Source organism: Diceros bicornis, chromosome 30 (assembly GCF_020826845.1).
Source record: "Diceros bicornis minor isolate mBicDic1 chromosome 30, mDicBic1.mat.cur, whole genome shotgun sequence".
NCBI classification, from domain to species: domain Eukaryota; kingdom Metazoa; phylum Chordata; class Mammalia; order Perissodactyla; family Rhinocerotidae; genus Diceros; species Diceros bicornis.
Genome location: NC_080769.1, coordinates 1,740,987 through 1,765,674, shown reverse-complemented (window position 1 = coordinate 1,765,674; position 24,688 = coordinate 1,740,987). Strand labels below are relative to the sequence as shown.

The 24,688-nt window shown below is 51.3% G+C and overlaps 1 protein-coding gene and 1 pseudogene across 1 annotated transcript in view; one reads left to right on the top strand and one right to left on the bottom strand.

The window, feature by feature from the left end:
* LOC131394245 (peroxynitrite isomerase THAP4-like) overlaps positions 1-5,493 on the bottom strand; it is a 344,748-nt pseudogene extending 339,255 nt beyond the window's left edge.
* Positions 1-24,688, top strand: part of LOC131394247 (ral guanine nucleotide dissociation stimulator-like) — a 216,051-nt gene that overhangs the window by 156,392 nt on the left and 34,971 nt on the right. The gene's annotated exons all lie outside the window — the stretch shown is intronic.

The window sequence follows — 24,688 nt, the reverse complement described above, 5'->3', positions numbered from 1 at the left end:
ATGAAAAACTGGATGAGATGGACCTAGTAGACATATACAGAGCACTCCATCCAAAAACAGCTGACTACACATTCTACTCAAGCACGCATGGAACATTCTCAAGGATAGACCATATGTTGGGAAACAAAGCAAGCCTCAATAAATTTAAGAAGATTGAAATCATAACAAGCATCTTTTCAGGCAATAATGCTATGAAACTGGAAATCAACCATGAAAAAAAAACTGGGAAAGTGACAAAAATGTGGAGATTAAACAACATGCTACTGAACAACCAATGGATCATTGATGAAATTAAAGGAGAAATCAAAAAATATCTGGAAACAAAGGAAAATGAAAATATGCCATACCAAACCATATGGGATGCAGCAAAAGCGGTCCTGAGAGGGAAACTCATAGCGATACAAGCCCACCTTAACAAACAAGAAAAAGCCCAAATAAGCAACCTTAAATTGAACTAGAAAAAGAACAAAGCCCAAAGTCAGCAGAAGGAGAGAAATAATAAAAATCAGAGCAGAAATAAATGAAATTGAGACCAAAAAAACAGTAGAAAGGATTAATGAAACAAAGAGTTGGTTCTTTGAGAAGATAAACAAAATTGACAAACCCTTAGCCAGGCTTACTAAGAAAAAAAGAGAAAGGGCTCAAGTAAATAAAATTAGAAATGAAAGAGGAGAAATTACAATGGATACCACGGAAATACAGAGGATTATAAGAGAATACTATGAGAAATTATATGCCAACAAATTGGACAATCCAGAAGAAATGGATAAATTCTTAGACTCATACAACCTCCCAAAACTGAACCAAGAAGAAATGGAGAATCTGAATAGACCAATCACAAGTAAAGAGACTGAAATAGTAATCAAAAACCTCCCAAAAAATAAAAGTCCAGGACCAGATGGCTTCTCGGTGAATTTTACCAAACATTCAAAGAAGATTTAATACCCATCCTTCTCAAACTATTCCAAAAAATAGAGGAAGATGGAACACTTCCTAAATCATTCTACGAGGCCAACATCACCCTGATACCAAAGCCAGACAAAGACAATACAAAGAAGGAAAATTACAGGCCAATATCGCTGATGAACATAGATGCAAAAATCCTCAACAAAATATTGGCAAACCGAATACAGCAATACATTGAAAAGATCATACACCATGATCAAGTAGGATTTATACCAGGGACGCAGGGATGGTTCAACAACCACAAATCAATCAACGTGATACATCACATCAACAAAACAAAGAATAAAAACCACATGGTCATCTCAATAGACGCAGAGAAGGCATTTGACAAGATACAACATCCATTTATGATAAAAACTCGCAACAAAATGGGTGTAGAAGGAAAGTACCTCAACATAATAAAGTCTATTTATGACAAACCCACAGTCAACATCATACTCAATGGGGAAAGACTGAAAGCCGTTCCTCTGAGAACAGGACTGAGGCAGGGCTGCCCACTCTCACCACTCCTATTCAACATCGTACTGGAGGTTTTGGCCAGAGCAATTAGGCAAGAAAAAGGAATAAAAGGAATCCAAATAGGTTACAAAGAAGTGAAACTCTCACTACTTGCAGATGACATGATTTTATATATAGAAAACCCTAAAGAATCCATTGGAAAACTATTAGAAATAATCAACAACTACAGCAAAGTTGCAGGGTACAAAATCAATCTACAAAAATCTGTTGCATTTCTGTATGCTAATAATGAACTAACAGAAAGAGAACTCAAAAAGATGATACCATTTACAATTGCATCAAAAAGAATAAAATATCTAGGAATAAATCTTACCAAGGAGGTGAAAGACCTATACAATGAGAACTACAAGACATTATTGAAAGAAATCGATGACGACATAAAGAAATGGAAAGATATCCCATGCATGTGGATTGGAAGAATAAACATAGTTAAAATGTCTATATTACCTAAAGCAATCCACAGATTCAATGCAATCCCAATCAGAATCCCAATGACATTCTTCACGGAAATAGAAAAAAGAATACTAAAATTCATATGGGGCAACAAAAGACGCGAATAGCTAAAGCAATCCTAAGAAAAAAGAACAAAGCTGGAGCCATCACAATCCCTGACTTCAAAACATACTACAAAGCAATAGTAATCAAAACAGCATGGTACTGGTACAAAAACAGACACACAGATCAATGGAACAGAAGTGAAAGCACAGAAATAAAACCACACATATATGGACAGCTAATTTTCGACAAAGGAGCTAAGAACATACAATGGAGAAAGCAAAGTCTCTTCAATAAATGGTTTTGGGAAAACTGGACAGCCACATGCAAAAGAATGAAAGTGGACCATCTGCTATTGCCATTCACAAAAATTAACTCAAAATGGATCAAAGACCTGAAGGTGAGACCTGAAACTATAAAACTCGCAGAAGAAAATATAGGGAACACACTATTTGACATTGGTCATAGAGGAATCTTTTTGGATGACATGCCTACCCAGACTAGGGAAACTAAAGAAAAAATAAACAAGTGGGACTTGATCAGATTAAAGAGCTTCTACAAGACAAACGAAACCAGAATCAAGATGAACAGACAACACACCAGCTGGGAGAAAATATTTGCAAAACATACATCTGACAAGGGGTTGATCTCCATAATATATAAAGAACTCACACAACTGAACACCAAAAAAACAAACAACCCGATCGAAAAATGGGCAGAGGAAATGAACAGACACTTCTCCAAAGACGATATACAGATGGCCAACAGGCACATGAAAAGATGTTCAACATCACTAATCATCAGGGAAATGCAAATCAGAACAACACTAAGATATCACCTCACACCCGTTAGAATGGCTATAATCACCAAGACAAAAACAACAAATGTTGGAGAGGATGTGGAGAAACAGGAACCCTCATACACAGCTGGTGGGAATGCAAACTGGTGCAGCCTCTATGGAAAACGGTATGGAGATTCCTCAAAGACTTAAAAATAGAGATGCCCTATGATCCAGCCATCCCACTACTGGGAATCTATCCAACAAACCTGAAATCAACAATCCAAAGAGGCTTATGCACCCCTATGTTCACTGCAGCATTATTCACCATAGCCCAGAAGTGGAAGCAACCTAAGTGTCCCTCGACTGACTATTGGATCAAGAAGATGTGGTATATATATACAACGGAATACTACTCAGCCATAAAAAAGACAAAACCGTCCCATTTGCAACAACATGGATGGGCCTGGAGGGTATTACGTTAAGTGAAATAAGCCAGAAAGAGAAAGACAAACACTGTATGATCTCACTCATATGTGGAATATAAACCAACACACGGTTTATTGTGTTACCAGGGGCAATGGGGGTGGGGGGTGGGCACAAGGGGTGAAGGGAGACATATATATGGTGATGGACAAATAAAAATGTACAACCCCAAACTTCATAATGTTATAAACTATTAAAACATCAATAAAATAAATTAATTAATTAAAAACATGAATGGAAAGAACCTCCCCATGACTTTAAGAGTCTCCCATAACTTTTCTAATAGTTTATTATGTCGATATTATTTCACATTTAGATCCTAACTCATTGGAATTTACATTTGTTTAAGGGATGCAACAGAAGCTGACTTTCTCCTGTTCAAGTGGAAACCAACCATCCAGGCACCATTCATTGCGTAGGTCTGGCTTTCACAGCTGACCTGCAATGCCTCCTTTCCCACCTGCTAAACCCCGGCAGCTACCGCTGCCTCTCGAGCGCCCTAGAGCGAGCGGGGTGAGCTCTGCAGCCTGGGCTCCCTGTCTGCGAGGGGCGGCTACCAGCAGAGCCTTCTCCCAGGACAGCAGCAGGCATGCTGCACACAGAAGTGCTCAGGGGCCGTGTGCTGCGGAGCAGGAAACCCCTCATGATGAGCAGGCAGTGGGGGAGCCCCGAGCCCCGGGACTGACCTTGGCTGGGGGCAGCAGGCTGCTAAGGCAGGGAGCCCCCTCCCTTCAGCTCGTCCAGCTCCTCCTGCAGCGTGTGCACCTGGCTGTCGGCGGCTGCCCCTCTTCAGCTCGCCGTTCTTCCCCACCTGCTCCCGCAGGCGGCACCCGTGCTCCTGTTCCCCCGGGAGCAGAAGCTGGAGGAGTGCAGCGAGTCGAGGAGTTCTTGGGCCCCCAGTGCTGACAGGATGAGCCCGCTGAGGGACGTGGGGCCGGTGTCGCTGTGCTCGCCCTGCACAGCTTCTGCAGCTGGCTTCGAGGTGACGTCTGTTGGAGTGGAGGGGCTCTGGGAGGGTTTCTGAGGCATCATTGTGAATGATGAACTTGGGGGCTCTGGGCCAAGCCCTCATTAGGCCTCAGGCTGGTCCCGCTGCAGCTGGGCTCCACGTCTCTCTTTCAGCCTCCTTCGCTCGACAGGCTCTGGGGGACAGATGGCCTCTCTCGAGTGTACACTGAAGAGAAACTGTAAGAAGGAAACCAGCCAATAAATCTGCACGCCCCAGATCCTGGGGGTAAAGTCACCCACGGAAAGGCCACTCTTACCCAGCAGCCCCTCGCTGGGAAGAGGGGGTTTCATCGCCAGCATCTACAGCAGACGTGTTTGCATCTCCCTGGCTGCCTGATGCTGTGGAGGCCACACTGTCTCCTGGGGTTCCTTCCAGAGACTCTGCGCCCAATCCTGACTGGCGGCTTCCCGGGCAGCCCTGGCTGCGGGTTCACCCTGCAGAGGGGCTCGCTTCAACTTGCGGGACCCCGGCTAGGCCCTCAGGTTTTCCCTCGAGGACGACGATGAACCTGCAGCTCCTTTCCCATCTGCCTCACTCGCATGTTCCCTCAGGCCCCCGGCGGCCTTCCTGGTGTCCTTCCTCCTGGGGCGGCCAGGGCCTTCAGCCCCCTCTTCTCAGTCAGGTGGAAGATGGAGGGCACGGCCGCGGGTTTGAGCACGTAGTACTGATCCTCCAGCCTTTCCGAGAGCTTTTTTTGGTGAAATGTTCACTACAGATGAAAGAATGCTTAGTGGGGTCCAGTCATCCCTGTGAACAGCTTTTAACCACTGGACCACACATTTTGAGCTCTTTATGCAGAGCCTGCAAGGATAAAGGAAAAGTAATTAGAAAGAAAGAATTAAATGTCTTGCCCTAAAATGATCAACTATAAAAGCAAAACAAGTGTTTCTGCGGACACCCAAACCTGTAGCAACTTTGCCCATTAAACCTTTAGTAAAGATTTAAGGAATCTTTAGTAAAGATTAAGGCACCTTCTGCTTGCAAGTTATTACTGGAATAGAAAGATGAAAGACCCACTGTCTACCTTAAGGAGCTCACCGTCTGTAGGGCAGAGAAGAAAGGAAGGGGAGGACCTCCTCCCAGGCTGTGGTAAGTGCCCTGTAGGGACACAGATGCTCGGGCAGATAGCACAGGATGGCATCAAGACAACAGGAAAGGCTTCAGGAAGCCCCGGACATAGTTCCCAGAAGCTCATGGCTGCCCAACCCTCCTGCTGTCCCTGGGATGCAGGACTTGGGGTGTTAAAAGAGAGGGTTGGTCCCCCCATTTCAAAGCCAGGCCAGGTGTCGGCCAGCAGAGCCTCCCAGGCATTCAGCAGGGCGCCTGGCCCCAGCTCTGCGCAAGCAGCTGAGGATGCAAGACCGCCGCCAAGAGGAGGTCAGCCCCAAGAGCTGCAGTTCCGTGTTCCTCCTGTCCTTCCACTACCAGGAGGAAAGCTGCTCCCTGTACAAAGCAAGCAGCCCCTGCAAGACACCGACCAAGACACTTCATCATCTCTTCTCATTAAGGTAAAATCTCTATTTAGACCAAACTGTGCACATGGGCGGGGGTGGGGGGGTGGAGGGGGTCTCTCCCAAGGGCTGTCCGCTCCACCTGAGGTCATCTAGCCCCCTGAGGCCGCTGTGGACCAGACCAGGTGGATACTAGGTCCTCAGGGAGTTTCAAGCAACATGACCTTCTAGCCTTTCTCAATGCTTTGTGACTAGTTACCAAAGGACCCCCACCTCCTTTGCCCCTAGACCACGTTAGACCACCACACGTGCCAAGAGCAGCCTTCTCTGCAGTGCTTTGCCTCATTCTCAAAAACAGTAACAAAACTTTTGGGACACAGGCTCTGAAGGAAACTGTCAAGAAAGCATGGTGGCTGACCTCTGAAACAAGCTCATGTTACTAGTTCTTTGGATAGATTGTAACAACTTCCGACTTAGAACAAACCACGGTAAACTTTCAATAAGATTACAGACAACAAGTGCCATTCAGGTCTTTCAAACTTCAATAACAACCTGCAACACGAAACAAAAGGATCTGCCAGGAGGTTTTCAAAGTAGAATGTCTTCAGTGCACTGTTCTGGGACCTCCAGTGTGGAGTCCAAAGGACTCGCTGACCTGGCTGAATTCCAGAAGCCCTCCTGAAGGGAGCCAGGCCAGGGGGAAGGCAAACCCCTCACCCCGCTGTGGGAGCCCAAGGAAGATAGTGGAGAGAGAAGCCCCTTCCCTGAGCCCCCAGGGTAAGTCTCCCTGTGAGGAGTGGGCTGCGCCCAGCTCTACCCAGGATGCTGTCAGATGCCCAGTCTGCAGGGTCAGCCTCCCCATAAGGAGTGGGCCGCGCCCTCCTCCACCCAGGATGCTGTCAGATGCTGAGTCCGAGTCCGCAAGGTCAGCCTCCCCGCAAGGAGTGGGCTGCACCCTGCTCCGCCCAGGATGCTGTCACATGCAGAGTCCGAGTCCACAGGGTCAGCCTGGCCCGCAGGGTCAGCCTTCCCGTGAGGAGTGGGCAGTGCCCTCCTCCACCCAGGATGCTGTCACATGCAGAGTCCCAGTCCACAGGGTCAGCCTGGCCAGCAGGGTCAGCCTCCCCACGAGGAGTGGGCTGCACCCTGCTCCACCCAGGATGCTGGCAGATGCCTCTCCAGGACTCACTTCCAGCACAGTCACCTTTCCCTGCACTGCCAGGACCCTTCTAGCAACAGAGCGTCTGGGAGGCATGTCCATCAAAGAGGTACAAGCTGCATTTGCTCAGCCGCATTCCTGATCGCAGAGATCAAGGCAGACTCCATGCCATCAGAAAAGCAGAAAAGTCACAGCAAATGCAAAAAGATAGTGACCTAAGGAAGAACGTTTCCAGAACACCCTGTTTCTTGACATTGTTGGCCCCAGCCCGAATCAGTGGAGACCAGGGTGGCCGCGGGGTGGGGATGAGAGGGTGGTGGAGGCCATAAAGTGGGCGCCAGTGGCCGTGGTGGCCCGAGGCGCCCGGACTAGAGATGGTGGCACAGACAAGGCCACACAGCGCCCGGCGCTGACTCACCCACTGGACCGGCCCGAGGACAAAGTGTCGCACGCCTCGGGCTGGACCGCGCGGGGGTGCTGACTGGGCGGCAGCTGCCGGTTACCTGTGGAAGGAGACAGCGGTTTCTCCTGCTGCCCGGCGATGGGAGCAGTTCGCGGCCGCGCAGGGATCACCATCCCGGGCCTCAGACTATCGCGCCACCATGCTCCGGCCCCCTCCTCGCCACCCCACAGCGGGACCGCCACAAGGGTAAGGGCTCCCGGCGACACTCTGTGGGACGTGGAGCTGATCCCCGCGGCCTGCAGGACAGCAAGATGGCGGCGCGCGCCTGCCCGTCGGCTGTAAAGCAAGATGGCTGCGCCCATGAGCCTAGGCAAAATGCCGGCCAACGCGCCCGCCCAGGGTCGCGCTGCCCAAACGCGTCTGTTCCGCTGCCCCCATGGGTCGCTGCGCGGGTGATCGGAGCGAACGACCCAGACCGCGGGGGAGCTGACTGTGCGGGCAGGCCCTCTGCGCAAGGACCCGCCGTACGCCAAGATGGCGACCCACGCACTTCTGCCTGCACTTCCGGCCTGGCCCGCGTTGCTCGGCCGGATTGGCCCCAGCGGCTGCCCGTCGCGTGGCGCTCATTCTCCCGGGCAGCGGAAAGAAGAACGCGGGTGAGGGCGTGCCTGGGCGGGGCGGCCTGGGAGGCTGCGCTCGCCTGGGCCCTCGGCCGCCAGGACTGACCGGCGCGGTTTGGGGCAGGGCCGCGGGGCGGAGCATGGTCCTCGAGCGGAGCGGGTGGCGGCGCCTGTGGTGAGACCGGCGCCTCTGACAGCCCGCTCCCTGCGGGTCTGGACGCTCTTCCGCTCCGCCCGCTGCGCTCGGGCGCCGGCCTGACAGGCCAAGGCCTCTGGGGCGGGTGGGGGGGGGCGACGGCCAGTGGGGTGTTGGGGAGGGGAAGGGAGGGGAGGGGGTGCGCCAGCGGGGCTGGGGCGCTGGCCTGACAGGCCAAGGCCGCTGGGGCGGGTGGGGGGGGGCGAGGGGCAGTGGGGCGTTGGGGAGGGGAGGGGCTGCGCCGGCGGGGCTGGGGCGGGGGCAGCGGGGCGTTGGGGAGGGGAGGGGAGGGGGTGCGCTGGCGGGGGTGGGGCGCCGGCCTGACAGGTCAAGGCCCCTGGGGCGTGGGGGAGCGGGGGCAGCGGGGCGTTGGGGAGGGGAGGGGAGGGGGTGCGCTGGCGGGGCTGGGGCGCAGGCCTGACAGGCCAAGGCCGCTGGGGCATGGGCGGGGAGGTGGGGGCAGCGGGGCGTTGGGGAGGGGAGCGGAGGGGGTGCGCCGGCGGGGCTGGGGCGCTGGCCACTGGGGCGGGGGCAGCGGGGTGTTGGGGAGTCTGTGGCTCTTTTCCACAAGAAGAGAGCAGAGAATGGCCGCCTGGAATCCTTCGTATGAAGTCCCTGTGCCCCTCCCAGGCTCTCTCCTGGCACAGACATCCTACGGAAGGCCTTGGAGTGGAGGTTCCTCTCTGCAATCTTTCTTGGGTGTTCTGGCCTGTCAGCACTGCTCCTCCCTGGGTTTGTCACCTTGAAAAGATTTACTCACTTAGTGGAGCCTCAGGTTTTCAAAAGTTAAAGTTTATGTAATCAGTGGCCTTGAAAAGCAGTATAAAATATTTCCAAAGAGGCAAGAAATAGGTATTTCAGAAAAAAATAAAGATTCTAATATTACATTGAATGTGTTAAAAATTCTTGTTTCCCCCTTGAGAGTGTGTAGTCCTGTTCTGAGGTCAGTTCTTTTCTTTGGGATGGGGTGTTCCAAATGGAATTCCAGAGCTTACATTTGAACAGCAAAAGTGTTAAGTATGATTAATTGTTTATAAAACAGTGTTTTGCCATGGAAATAACAATATTATTTTCTGAAAGTAATAAATACATGTGGTTTTTCTCATTGTACCAGAAAAATGCTTTGTAACTTTCTTCCCTCCTTTCCACATAAACTGTGGGTTTGTGTGACTTTGCTGGATTCTTCAAACACTGGGTTGTGCCATTTACAAGATCATTGTGGTCCAAAGTGACGTGACTGGGAGCAGAAGCCTGGGGTCAGGGTCTCTAAGCTAAGCCCCCTTGAGCCTGCACAGGGAAGTACTTGAGGGCCCACACGTTCTTCCTGGGTGTCCTCCCTGGTCATACCCACTGCAGAAGGAGGCTTTCTGCTGAGAGAAGCTGCAGAGCCCTGGAAAGCTGGGAAGGCACCTGCACAGGGGGAGGGAGTTGCTGCCCTTCCTGAGGTTGTCCCTGTGCTCCCCTTGGGCCTGTACACGTAGGGTGGAGTTTTGCACCCACAGTGCAGGTGCCTGCAGAGGGTAATTTATGCACATTGGGAAAGTCTGTGAAATCAGGTGTTCTGTGTCTGGATTAGGGTTTATGAATTTAGGGTTCATTTGGGTCACAACCTTAAGCTGCATCCTGCCGAGAGTCTCCTCACTTGTGAGAGTGGAAGCTGAGAGAGGGAGCCCTTCTCTTCCTCCCCGGGCAGAGGAGGGTGTGTGAGCTCCCAGAGTCCATTCCTGTGGCTGCTCATGTGTCCCCACCCTCCTGCACCAGGGACTGACCCACTCAGGGCTTCTGTCCCCACCAGGAGAGTTTAGAATGTGTTTAACTTTCTGAATGTGGCTTTCCTTCTGTCCCTGGGAAGCAGGCTGCTTATCTGTGCTGAATCCAATATTTGTGTTTCTTTGCTTTAATTCCTGTGTCGATTGAACAGTGCAGCCCTGTGCCTCTGGTTTCCCTTAGCACCTTGTAATTTTATTTCCTGTATAACAAATAACATTTCAAGTTTCTTGGGCTTAAAAATGTGAATTGATGGAGAGATCTAACGTCAGTAAGGCAAGAAAATTGTGGAACTAAATAGAATTTTTGTCCCTTTTAGGCAAGAGACTCTCAAGATGTGAAATGAATATGTTGAAGTTTTCAGGTGCAGTTTTCGTCTTTACATCAGTGTTTGCGTGTGCATGTCCCTAGAGAACACTGAGATTTAAAAAACTAAAGCAATGGAATTTCTATTTTAATTGATGTGAAGAAAACTAATCAAACTAATCCTACTATGTTTAAGGAGCTAAACCCAAACCCCTGTTGCGTTGTAATATGCCACTGATTCTTGAAAATACTGCCTGTGTGAGATACAGTGGAAGGACAAACTAGGATGCACCTTGCCCTTTTAGTTAGCAAGCGATATGAAAATTTCATTTCCTCTGGTTTACTCTTTTGTAACCGTTAGTGTGCTAAAGGAATTAAATCTTAGAATGGTTTCCTATGTACAAAAGTTTAAAATTAAAGAAAAACTATTAAATGGGAAAACATGGTATGTGTAAATTTCTGTTTATATTAGATAAATCTGTAAGATAGAAAAGTCTAACTTCAGAAGAGTCACTGCCAACACTTCTGGGTCCCCTCCAGCGCTGTTACTCCAGCCACCCCCAGTACACAGTTCTGATCATTCTTGAGCTTCCTGTTGGTGTTTCTTTATATAAAAACAAGCCATTGTGAATGCTTATATGAAAACCAAAAAAAAGTTTATATAAAAACAAGCCATTGAGAATGCATATTTTTGTACGCATGTTAGTCCTTGTAATGAGCGGTCAGACTCCACACGTTTTGATGTGTGCTGACAGCTTACGCCTCTCCTCTCCCTCTTCCCCTCGTGTCCACACCTGGACAAGCTGAGGAGAAAGTCCAGAGGCTCCCTTCTCTGGCATTGGCTTTGGATCCAACCACACAGTCCCCTGTCTGTGTGCAGAACTCTTGCCCTGGTCTCACCCCTGGCAAAGATTTCTTGCTTTGACCAAACTTTAGTCAGGGTCCTGAACCTTCTTGTAGGCCTGTCTGTGCACTTCCTTGTAAAATCCAGTTTTAGCAAGAACCTTGCTAAATCAGTTTAACCAGAACCCACACCCGTATGTCTGATCGCCCTCGCCATCTGCTCAGGCTCCTCCTCTTCCTCCACCATCCCTCAGGTGTTGTCTGATCACTCTGGCCTGTGTTCGGTAAGAATCCTTTTAGGTCAGGTTAGCCAGTAACCCAACACTTGTTTTTTCTCTTAGTAATTTTCCATCCCCTGACCCCCACCATGCTGCCTCCGCCGTGAATTCCCACTCGCCCATGCTGCATTCAGAGTCGAGCCCAATCTCGTTTCTCCCCCACTGTAAATCCCATCGTGGTGGTCTCTACGTATCACAGTGGTTCTGAATAAAATATGCCTTACCATCTTTGACAAGTGTCATTGAATAGTTTTCTTTAAAACCCCCAACCACAATAAAAACCCAAGCCAGGCTCCTTTCCTTGCTCTCTCAAGCCATTTCAGAGCTGCTTGAGATTCTGGCCCTGCTCTCCTCGGAGACCTCTATTATGTGAGTCATAAGACTTTTCCTAACTTCTGTGTGTGTGTGGAGGGGGGCACACACCAGCATCAGTCTCTCCATGGGAATCACAGCACTTGCCAGTGAGCAGTCATATTTTGAAAGGAAGCTCTTTCTCTCAGTGGTAGTCTCAACAGTGGGCTCAAAGTATTCAGTGAACCATGTTATAAACAGATGTCCTGTCATCCAGGCTTTGTTGTTCCATTTGAGCATTGACTTTAACTTAAAGTCACCAGATGCATCACACCTAACAAGAGAGTAAGCCTGTAGAAAGGCCCGGGGGGGGGGGTGGATTGGAGGGGGAGGGGAGAGAACAGGATCAGTTAGAGGAACCAGAGGTCAGAGTGTGAGACAGGAGTTGGAGAAGGGGCCAGAGCAGTCGGTAACAGCACAGCAGCCAGGTCAAGGCCCTGTGCACCATGTCTGGGAGTCAGGACCTTCTCCTAATTGCAGTCAGTGGGGGAGCCCCACTTCTGGTTGGATCTCTGGGGGACAAGAAGGCAGTGTCTTACCACGTCTGTCTGTCCACAGCTCCCAGACCCTGGCCAGGGAGCATGAAGCGCTGATGCAGAAGTACCTGCACCTGCTGCACATCGTGGAGAGGGAGAAGACAGTGGCCAAGCAGCTACGGCAGCAGATCGAGGATGGGGAGATCAATATCGAGCGGCTGAAGGCAGAGGTGACTGCTGGCTAGGGGTGCAGAGGAGGCTGGCCAGGGGGCCCAGGGCACAGGCCCAACACCTCACACTCCAGGCTCCTGCAGGATCGGGGGGCACATGACAGGCAGGGGGACCAGCTTCCAGTCACAGCTAGGCAGCCTCCAAACTTAAAGTTAGTGATGCTGGCAGAGTGGGAAGGGCTTTAGTTAGATCTGAGTTCAGATCCTACCTCTGCCACTTGACAGTTGCAACCTGGAGTACGTCCCCCCATCCTCTGTGCCTCCATTCCTTCATCTATAAAACAGCCTTTCTCTGCTTGCCTGACAAGAGTATGAGGATTGAGTGAGGTTATTTATGGGCGAGCTTTTAGTTACTCTGCTGATGACCACATTGACTAAGCATTCCCACATTATCAGCGGAAGTGTCCGAGGACACAGGGTCCTAGTAGGTCATCATAATGTGGGCTTCTGGCTCAGTTCCAAGCAGTCGTTCCCTCTGCCTGTTGTAAGAGCTCCTACAAGGGCTCACCGGACATCAGTCTGGAGGCCACACTGTTGCTAGGTTAAGCCTTCTAGAACTTCACTACTCAAAATGTGGCCCATGAAGCAAGAGCATGTTAGAAATGCAGAATCTCAGGCCCTGCCCAGACCTCCAGAATCAGAATCTGCACTTTCACAACATCCCAGTTGATTGCCATTTACATTAAAGCTTGGGAGGTGCTGGCTCTCTGTCCCTTAGACGCCCCTCACCAGCTGTCTACCCCAGCACCGAATGATCTGATTGCCTCTCCTCCCTCATCTCACCATGCTCACCAGATGCTCAGAGCCATTTGGCCATGTCACACGAGGACCGTGGATGCTGAGCTGAGGACGGGAAAATGGAAACATAGATTCTAACCAGGTTCAACTGCATGATTTGTAGGGCCTGAGGCAAGGGAAAAATGCAAGGCCCTGGGTGGAGTCGGGGAAGTCGACCTCCCCTTCTCACAGCCCACCAACCCACCCATGGCAGCCAGGCGCCCCCCCCCCCCCAATTTCAACCTCCAACCTCCTCTAACCTCTGTGCCATGATACACTTGGTACCTAGATGAGGGGTGGGCAAGATGCCCATGCTGAGTCACCCACCTAGTGCCCAGGTATTGTCTCCTCCCCCTGCTCTGAGACAGCATTGGGTGTGCACTGCACCCACCCTTTCTGCACCTACCCCGAGGCCCCTGCAGAGGGTGGAGGGTGACTCACGGTGGGATGTGAGTCTTCCTGGCTGACTCAACCCATTTGCTCCCAGACAGAGGGTAGAGGAGGTCATGGGTTCTGGGGTGCCAGCCTGTGGGGAGCGAGAAGCTGAGAAACAATCCCAGGGAGGCAGCAGGAGGCAGGAACACATGAGGGCTGAGTCCCACTCCCCTGGGGCGTGCTCAATTGTTCCATCAGATGTTACTCCTGAAACACAAATTCAAAGAGAAATGGTTAAGAACTTCAAGGTGGCAACCGCAGATCTTGAAGCCCCAAGCATGGGGCCTTCTGAGCATAGGACCCCATCACACGCCCTTGAAGCCAGCTCTGCCTGGAATGTTCAAAGATCTGAAATTGCCAATTCCACCTTATGGTGCTGCTGCCAAGCTCTGAACTATGGTCACATTAGCTTGGAACTTGAGGTTGAACAAAAGTTTCAGATTCCACACACCTCTTCTACCCTGCACCAGGCTCTGTCAGACATGCTTCCTTAGTCAGTCCCCACAACCATCCTCATAGGATCGAACGAGGAAGCAGGCTCAGAGAACTCAAGTCACCTGCCCAAGCTCACACAGCTGGGAGGTGGCAGAGGCAGGGCTAGAACCCAGGTCTGCGTGTCTACTTGCCAGTCTTCCCACTCTACTTGTAGCCTCTTCCCACATGGCTCCTGGGATGGGGGCTTGTCCCATGTCTAAACCATCTGGTTCATTCTGAGATCTATCCTAGCCCTACACATATACCTGAAACCAAGCTGAGTCCTTGCTAGGGACCAGGGAATAGGTCTAGGGACCAGTATCAAGTTAGTGGCTTCATGATCAAGGGTGTTATTCACTCACTCACTTGTTCACTAACTGCCTAAGATCAGCTGACCACTGCCTAATCCTGTTCCCCAGGCTCCTCTTCCCTCATCACTCGGGGCTCCAGCCAGTGATCCCTGGTCATGAGCTGAGCACCTCTTGGCCTTTGCACATGGTGGGGCTTCTGTTTGGAGTGCCCCTGCCATCCCTAGGCTTCCCTGCCTGGTGGAATCCTACCAAGCTCGAATGCCTCCTCCTGGGGACTCTCATCCCAGAATGTGCTCCATGCCCCCTGATCCAATGGCTTTCCCACTCTAAGCATGCCACATCAAAGCCAGCTCCTTGGGTTTCTGTACCCCACCAGGCATGGTGGGACCTCCATGAAGGCAGAGTCATTTATCACTCTGTTCCTTCTGCCTCGCACATAGTGGGTACTCTGTAAGGGCTTGATGAATGAATGGACATCAGGCTCTGTGGTAGACAGTAAAGAGATGGAAGTTTCTACCCTTAAGGTCTGATTGTGGTAGAGTGTGCTTGGTGACATATTAGAGCTTGAGGTGTGAATCCAGGTAGATAATGAGTCATTTTATGGCCAAAGAGGGTATGGGTTCATGTCGCATATGGCCTTGAAAGATTTTGGGGGTTGGTAGGCCAGAGAAGGGGTGGGTGCAAAGGGCAGGGCCCTCTCTGGTGCTGGGGAGCACAAAACTGGTCGGTTTTGACTGAAAGTGTGTGTGTGCGTGTGTGTGTGTTTGTCAGTGTGGCAGCAGAGGCCTGTTTGGTGGGAATTTGGAGCAATGTTTCCAACTGAGTGCATTACTCTCCAGGGCAAATAAATTTTTTAAAGAAGACTTTGAAAGATCAGCTTGGTAAACCTTTCTGGCTGTAGTCTCTCTCTCCCTCCCTCCTTCCCTACTTTTCTCTCTTTGTCTCTCTGTCTCTCTCTCTCTCACACACACACAGACATATCCTGCAGGGCAGAGGGCACCTGTGTGCTCTGGAGGGGCTCCAGGATGGTGAAACAGAGCCCATTTCCCAGGAAGTAGGCCATCAGGTAGGCAGGAGGCGCTGACGAGCCAAGTAAGTGAGGAGTGACGCCCGTGACAAAGACAGAGGGTCTTAGAACGTCAGAGCTGGGAGGGATCTGAGAACTCTGAGGTCCACAGAAGAGGAAGGGACTTATGCAAGGTCACTCTAAGGTCACTTCCAGCACTGGAATCCAGGCTTAACCTTGGGTCTCCTGGTGTAGATCCTTGGCCTGTGGCTGACTCACAATTTATTCCTTCCTTGCTGGCGAGACGGGCCAGATAAAAGGTGCATGTTCGGGAACCACTGTGTCACCTGGATGGCTTCAATCTCTCGTGGGCCACATTTCCTCTGATAGCCAGAAAAATTCCTCAGGCACCATCCCACATATTCCTGAGGATTTTCTAGGGTCTTCTGTTTTCCTGGCCACATCTGGCTTCCAATTCTGCTCTCCTGACTTCTTGTATCACTTCTCACAATGGCTGTCTTCACTCAGTCTTGACAGCTCCTTACCCCCGTGTGGTCACTCCATGTGTCTGTCAGGTGGAGCTAGATTCTACTGCAATTACAAACAACCCCCAAGTCTCAGTGGCTTAAAACAACAAAGATTGCTTTCTCTCTCACACTGTGTTCATTGTGGGTTCTGCTCCACAACATTCTCAGAGACAGGGACACAGGCTGACGGGGCTCCACCATCAGGAAATTCACTAGTCCCATGGCAGGGGAAGCAAAGTGGCAAATGGTGCCTGACAGCTCTGCTCACATTTCATTGGACAAAGTGAGTCACATGACCACACCCGACTTCAGGGTCCTGGGCAGTACAGTCCTGCCCTGTCCCAGGAGGAGAACCAGAGTATCCACGAAAGCCCTAATGACATCCGACTGGCTCCTCCTTCAGTCCCCAAGACCCCGACACTGGCAAGTATGGACCAGACTCTCTGAAAGGCTTAGATACAGTAGAGGGGGTTTCCAGTACTGAAACAGAAAATGGCTTACAGGTGAATAGAAGACATCTTTGCCCTCCTGTCACTCAGCCTTTCCTGCTACAGGGATTCTTGCTGACCTCCTCTCCTGACACTGGCCTCTCTCCACATGCTTCCAACTGCCATTTTGTTGGTGGTGGGGGTGTTCATAATCCCTTTATCTGCCAAGACCCTCGCCCCCGTCCAGTGATGTGCCAGAGCTGGCTCACACCAACTTGCAAGTTGGTTGTGAAGTTTTCAAGAATCTTGCAAGCTTGTTATTCACCCTTTGGTAGCTTAAAATGGGCCAAGGTAGGAATGTTTACACCATGGAAATCGGCCAGTGCTACCAGTCAGAGTTTTTCTTTCAGAGAGCTGGTCGTTAATCCTTTACCAATATACCCTTGTCTACACTTTTTTTCAGGACCAGCTAAATACTTTGCTGGGCCCAGTGCAAAATGAAAATGCAGGGCTCTTAAGAATTTCAAGGCAGCAACAGCAGAGCCTTAAACCAAGCATTAGGCCCTTCTAAGCAGGCTGTGCACAGGTCACACATCGAGGACACTGGCCCTGTCTCCACTCCTTCTATACTCTCCACCCCCAGAGCCCCCACCCGCAGCCATCTCTCCCTAGAGGTAACGGGAGATCACACCCAAACAAAAGTCTGCACAAAATTTATTAAGCAAAACTATCCAGCTCTGCTCAGTCTCTTCTCTCCCATCTAAACAGCCCTCTTGGGCCCCATCTTTGGTAATCAAAAAGCTCCAAGGACCATCTAAAACAACGGGAGCATCGTCCTCTAGGAAGAATCCTCCGCTTCTCTAGAATCCTCAGTTTGCCACCATTTCATTGTTTTAATAGCTATTTTTCTCCCATTTATGATTGGAAGTAAGTTGGGATGGCTTAGGCAGCCTTAAAGGGCTGGATAGGAGTTTAGAGATGGTCGTGGTATTTTCCTGGCTTGGGAGCACTCAGAATCCTGGAAGGCTGACTCTGCAATAAACTACAGAGACCTTAATTCATGGTTTAAGGTAAAACTGTAGCCGTGGAATCAGGGTTGCAAACCAACTTTGACATAGAGAGGGCTGCCTTGACCCCTTCCAAGGCAGCCCCTCTGCAGGGCCCACTCTATGCCTTGAGTCCTGTTTCCCATGTTCCTCCTGCCATCCACACCCCTGCTGCCCTGCACTCAACACCCTGTCATACTCTGCATCTTTGTTCACACCATCCCCTCTGCTCCAATTCCTTCCATCCTATAGCACACCTATTGGGCACCTTTCTTTGTGTGTGTGTGAGGAAGATCAGCCCTGAGCTAACATCCATGCCAATCCTCCTCTTTTTGCTGAGGAAGACTGGCCCTGGGCTAACATCTGTGCCCATCTTCCTCCACTTTATATGGGACGCCACCACAGCACGGCCCGACAAGCAGTGCATCGGTGCAGGCCTGGGATCCAAACCTGGGCCGCCAGCAGCAGAGCGTGTGCACTTAACTTCTACACCACGGGGCCAGCCCAGTTGGACTCCTTTTTTGTCCTGCAAAACCTCTGGGTAGCGCTTGTGGCTTCCATGGTGAGACCCTCCCACTGCAGTAGGGGCACACCTCTGTTCTGGCCTCACCTTGTTGGAGTATAAGTTACCTCTGTGGGTATCTGACCCCCTTCTTAGGCTGGAAGCTCCTCCAGGGAAGGGATCTGACATCCACCTCCGGCTGTGTCTCACCCATGCCCAGCATGGTGCCCACCACAGAGACTCCATCAGGACATGCTGACAGGATTGGCACAAAGGGAAACAGAGATGGGCATCTCTTAGGCTTGGAAGAGGCCAGAGGGAATGGAGAATGAAAGAGAGAGAACTGAGTTGTGTGGCAGTTGTTGGAAAAGCAAGAAGTACAGAGATCTTTAGCAAAACCTTGACTGCTAACAAACAAGAGAAAACCCTGGACTAATTCCCCCATCAATGACTGCACTGACTAAATGCATTCTGGATTAAAGACACTGTCTTCAGAGAGGGGACTGGGGTGTGGCAGGAGCCAATGAGCAGTGCTACTAATGGGTGTGGCAAACGAGGATTTGCCTCTGATGGGCCAAAAAGGCCAGACTGTTGGATGGCAAGTGGGCAGGGCTCAGCTGCCCTGCCCACTTGCCCTGCCCATCACTCAGATGCCAGGCATTGAGCCAGGTTGGGTAGCCAGAGCTGGACTCTAGCAGGCGAGTTGGGGTGTAAGCCCGAGTCCCAACTCTCCATCGCCATCGTTGACAAGGGTCAATTGAGCCGGCCTTGGACGTCAGCCAAGCCAACCCGGATCCAAAGCAAATGCATCCCCAGAAGGGACCTGCAGGGTAAGAGAAATGCAGCCTCTGCGAGCCCAGCAGGGCTGGGGCTCTTGCCTCCATCCTGACACTGGTTCATAGCAGGGATGGGCTGTGGCCCAAGGCTTCTGCAGGGTCCCCAGGCTCACAGCTCTCCAGAGCTTTGCCCACCTGGCCCGATCTTTAAATCCGACTCCCAGACTACTGGTGTTGCCTGTGCAGGGAGCAGAGCGCCTGACCTGACTGCGTCTGGTTTTTGCTCTGGTCTATGGGGAGTAGATGTCCTGTAGATGTCTCTGAGAAGAGCGCCATCAGTTTTACATACAGACTACTTTTACACACACACACACACACACACACCCCACCTAAAGAGAAAAGGATACCACGTGCAAATCCCAGAACTGGCAAAGAGAGCAGACTGGCATGGGGGTGATGACATCAGGGCAGTGAGGGTGCTGACTGGGCATCCACGTGTCTCTGAGCTCTGCACAAGCCTGTGTGTGTAAGTCTCTTAGCTCTTTAGAGGTCAGATCCAAGAACAGCCATTATTTCATGTGCCAAGGTTCTCAGAGAATCGAAAAAATAGAAAAGCTTGCATTGGCCCTGAGTATTTCTCCATTAGATATTTTCAGCCGCTCTTCAAGCACAGGCTGGGGTAGTTTTAGCAACCCGGAAGTGGAGAGCGCGTAACTGTCCCATTTTGCTTTTAAAGTGCTCCATTCGCTCAATTGTCAGAGCCCATTCATCCTGCGGTTCAGCAAGTGGCCTTGAGGGGACAAAGCCACATGCCCTGAAAAGGGAGCAGAGCTGGCTCTGTGGCACATTTGTGATTTCCTGAGCTACTATCTTTGGATGTGTGCCACTTAGCTCAGAGGTGTCTCTGCGCCCACTCAGCACTTTCCACCCCCTGCTCTTGTTGTACCGAGCGAGTGAGACCACAGGGTGGGGGTTTGCCCTCAGGGCACAAACTGCTGGGAGAGGGCACAGCCCCCTGTGACAGCTCCCCTTGGAGGACAACACTAGGGGCCTCCAACAGCCAAAGTGCTGAGTCATCACAGAGAGATGGAACAGAGAGCACACATGGAGAATGGGACCAGGGAGGGGCATCTGATGTGGCAGAGAAAGACAGAGACCACTGCAGGGACATGGGGACAGGCTCCTAGGCTGGGGCTACCCTGACTCCTGGAGGGGTTCACTCTTTCTCTCTGGGCCTGTTTTCCTGTCCACAAATGGAGTGCATGACAGAGTCCCTTTGGCTTCTCCTCTGTCATTCAGCTCAAACCCCAGACACATTGGGGAGGTTCCCAGGTCTCCAGGGTGGTAGGAGCTGGGAGTGATGAGCAGGGGCAGAGGAGGAACAGTTGGGAGGGGAGGGGGCTGCAGGAAGTAGCAGAAGTCTCTCTGGCATCCTTACAGCTCATCCTGGGAGAGGACACACGGCTATGTTCTGGAGCTGGCTGGCTGGGGAGTATGGGCGGGGAAGAGGGTGTTGGGAGGGGAGCCATGGCAAATGTGGTGGCCAGGAGTGCTCAGGGGCCCCTTACCCAGCCTGGTGCTAAAATGACAGTGAGAAGGCATGTTCCCCAGGGCTCTTTAGGTGGTGACAGAGCAGATGCTTGGGAGAATCCGGGTGTTTTTGCTTTTCTAAGTTTCCCCCCAAAAGGGAGTGGTGGAGAGCTAGCATTTACTGAGTACCTCCTCTGCACCAGGCCCTGTTTTGAGAGGTTCAGGGGATTCGATTGGAGATGTAAAAGAAACTTGTCACTCCAAACAAATGGATTGAAGGCATATTTTATTATACAGAAGAGAGTAAAGGCGATAGTCCGCAAACAGATCCGAATAGGTCAAATAATAAGAGGGAAAAACACTAGCTCAATTGGAAAGGGAAACATCGACATCGACTGAAGGGAAATGACACAAATCAATCAGAAATTCAGACACCAGGTTGACTGAAAAGAGTACACATCAGATTGGTTACTCACAACATCCACGCCCCACTGCTGAGAGAGTGCCTTCAATTGACATGGCTGGGCGGGAATCCAATCATCAAAGGTCCTGGGCCAGGTGTCCCCTTCACAGGTGAGACTGTCACCAGGCCTCAGTCTCCAGCGGTTTATATAGCATCGGTAGTTTTCAGAGTAAACAGTTACAGAGTTTACAGAGCAAGCATTCAGTGTTCCCATGCACAAATGGTTATCAGTGGCATATGTGCACTCAGCCTCCTGGTTATTGTCCCAGCCTGGCAGTTGTGCACGTGCATTTTTCCCTGGTTATGGTCCCAGCCCAGCACAGATGGCCAGTCTGTCCCAGGCTACAATGCCCAAAGGACCTTGAGATGTTACAAATTGCAACTATCTCCGTGGGAGAAAGGCCAGTTGCCACCACACAGAAAGCAGCTTTATATTTCTTTGTGTGCTGGTGGCTGTAGGTCAATGGAGCGGCCAAACATGGCTGCACTCATGTCAAGACAGGCCCTCAAATTGTCCCATTACTTGCAGGAGTGACCTCATTTCACCTTCATATTTTACAGAAAAGAGGTTTTCTGAGGTTTAGACATGTTAGGCATCTTGCTAGAGGTCACACAGCTGAGAAGCAGCTGCAGAAGCAGAAGCAGCGTAGGGCAGATTTAAGCCTGCTCTGTGTGGATCTCAAGCCCTAGCTCTTTTCACATCATCAGCGGCATTTCCTCTGAATTCTCCAGAGCCGTGAGTTCCTCTAAGATCCCTTAGGGTCACCCCAGCAGGTGGGCACTGAGGGTGCCAGGAAGGCTGGCAGTGAGAGCAGCTCCCATCCTCTGCCAGCTTCTGGGGCGTGTGACCATGTTTAGAAAAGCTTGTGTTTGGTTTAGTGCTCTGCTGTCACCATCTTGAAATTTTGTCATTTTTTAAAAAGGGGTCCTGCTTATTTGCTCTGCACTGGACCCCACAAGTTACACAGTGTATCCCGCTGATGGGGTTTTCACACAAGGTGTCACATGAGAAAGACATTTGCTGCTAGAGTCCCATGGGTGGTGGCAACCCCTGCCCTGTCCCTGGGCCCCTCAGCTCTGCTGGACTTGGGGGAGGGGGACCCTTGGAGGGGCAGGAACTCCATGGCCGGAGCTTACCCTGTGCCTCCTCTGTCAGTGAGGCCATCGTGTGTTTGCACCAGATCTCTACCAAGGCCTGAAGGCCTGCATCTCCAGCTGGCCCACTGGGGCCTGGGTGAGGAGGAAGCCCTGGCAGAGGTCTCCAGCCACCACGTGCACCCAAATCCACCTGAGAAGTCCCTCTCCAGGGCCCACTCCTCCAGGCTGGCGGTACTTCCATCCTCCTGGGGTGTAACAGCGGCCCCTTAAAAACACACAGAATCCCTCAGAGGGAGCAGAAGAGGAAAGACAAGTTGGCAAGCTGTTTTTCTAGGACGAAGCGAGATATTTTTAGTTTCTTATCTACTTTTCCCCTTTTAAAAATTATATATATGAACTCATTTGAGAAAATTTGACAATCTAGAAAAGCAGAAAATGTTAAAAGCTATAACAGCCATAGTTCTGCTTCCCAAAGATAACCACTGTAAAGACTTTGGTGTGTTTTCTTCAAAATTTTTTCTGTGCACAGGTCTTGGGGTTTTTACCCCCATTTTATTTACATAATGTCACAGGGGCCGGCCTGGTGGCGCAAGTGGTTAAGTGCATGCACTCTGCTGCGGTGGCCGGGGGTTCGCTGGTTTGGATCACGGGTGCGCACCGACTCACCGTTTGTCAAGCCATGCTGTGGCGGCATCCCATATAAAGTGGAGGAAGATGGGCATGGATGTTACCCCAGGGCCAGTCTTCCTCAGCAAAAAAAGAAAAAAAAAAGAGGAGGATTGGCAGATGATAGCTCAGGGCTGATCTTCCTCACAAAAAAAAATAATAATAATAATGTCACACATGAATATTGAATTTGAATCTTGATGTGTTTTTTTTTTACTTAACATTATAGCACAAATGTTTTCTCATGCTGAAAGTATGCTTTTTGATGGCTGTATGATGCTTCAGTACCTGTGAGCATGCCCTCATCCATGCAGCCATCTCCCATCATTGGCTCTTAACGTTGTTGCAACTTCTTGCTACTAGAAACACTCATCTCTGCATCTGAAATGTTCATATGAGAGAGCATCTCTTTGGGACAGGTTTCCAAAAGTAGAATGACTGAAACAAAAGGTAGAAGCACAGTCAAGGCTCCCACTCCGTCCACCCTGCGTCACTGCTCTCCGAGCTGGCTGTACCGCCATGACGGCCCTGAGGGCTGCACAGCAGGACCCCTGCATCGCGCCTCTCCCATACTGAGTGTGACATTTTGTTGTTCACTTCCCTAAGTCAGAGAGCCCCGCTTTTCCCCAAGGTCACAATGAGAAGAGGCCCTAGAAAGACGAGGTCTGCACTTCCTGTAGTTGCGTGGTTGAAGGTGCTGTCCCTTGGGTAGTGGAATGCCCTAAGTGGGAGTAAGATCCCACTTAGAGTTCATCGCAAAGAAAGCACATTTTTCTTTTTTAATGGAGTTTATAAGCAGAGGTTTCAGTGGGTCCATCCCTGTCAATCAAATACTGAAGGGCAGGTTTGGGGAGATTGGCTGGTGTTTCAGGGGCTGGAAGGCAGGGTGTTGTGTATCCAGGAGATTGGGACAGAGCAGGCCAGCAGCAGACCCAAGTTGCTGAACCTGGGGAGGCATGGGAGGACAGGGACACGTGGATAAGTGGACAGGAAGCTGAGGGGACGAGACTCGGGAGGGCATGTCATGTGGGGGAAGCCCTGGAATGGGGGACTCAGGAGACCTGGTTCCAGGCCAGCTACTGACTCACCTTATGACCACGGATGGGTCACTTCTGTCACTGGTGGGGCACTCTGGGAGGGAGGCCTCTTGGGAGAGCCAGGGCCGAGGGGGATGTGGAGCTGCAATTCAGTTACCACAGAGGCCTCAGCCGAACCCCCAAAGCTCCAGAGCTGGGTGGCCCTTCAGACCCTCAGGTGGCGAGGCACACCACAGCACCCACAACAGCCCTCTCTGACCTTCCAATACACAGGTGTCGGACTAGACAGGGCCCCATCTCTATAAAGATCTGTGACTCTGATGCAGTCCCGATGCCTGGGGCCACCTATCTGGCCCTGGATAGGGCAGTGGTGCCAGAGTCATCCCCAAAGGCAAGGGTGTCTCTGAGTGGGAGCTCTGAACCTGGACCTGACCTCCGTGGGTGGGGCTGGGTGACCCAGGGCTTGTGGGGCATCTCCCGAGCAGGCCCGTTGGCCATCCTGCTGCCGATGGTCAATTTCTATCAGGAGTTGGTCTCCAGCCACCAGTACAGCCTGCAGATCCTGGCCCACTGCAAGCAGAACAGTGACATTGACAAGCTGCTGAAGCACTATGAGGCCAAACTGACTGCAAGGAGAGGGTGCTGGAGGCCTTCCTCACTGACCCCATGTTCCAGCTGGCACCTAGCCCTGTCCTTGAGGGCGCATGCCTGGGGAGCCTACTGGGGACCATGGCAGTGAGGGCCCCAGCTGGGAGGAAGCCACACCTGGGGGCACCAGGGGGCCATGGCCGGGACAGCCCAGGCCCTAACAGGCCCCAGCTCTGGGCTGCCTGGAGAATGGGGTTAGAGCCAGACCCTGACCCAGCGGATGGCAGGCCTGTCCAGCTCCACAGAGCAGGCAGTGTGGAAAGGTGAGGGGGAGCTCCTGGTCCTGAGCCCACTTCCAGTGCCCTTCCTACTGCTAGCTTAGAGCCTCAAGCTCTGGGCTCTTGGCCCAGACAAGACCCTGGAAGAGGCTCCACGTTAGAGTCTGAGATCAAAAGTGCTGTGGGTGTCTATCCTCAGCCCTGCTGGTGGGAGTGCTGGGAGCTGAGAGAACCATTCTCTGTCTCCTTTGTCTCTCTCTCCCTTGCTACGTTGCTGCTCAGTCTCTGACTTGCTTCATCACTGTCTCTCTCCTTGCCTCTGTCTCCCTGTCCCTCTGTCCTTCCCCATCCTTGCCTCTGTCCCTGACCCCTACCTCTCCCTGCTGCAGATTCCCAACGCATTCTGACACTGC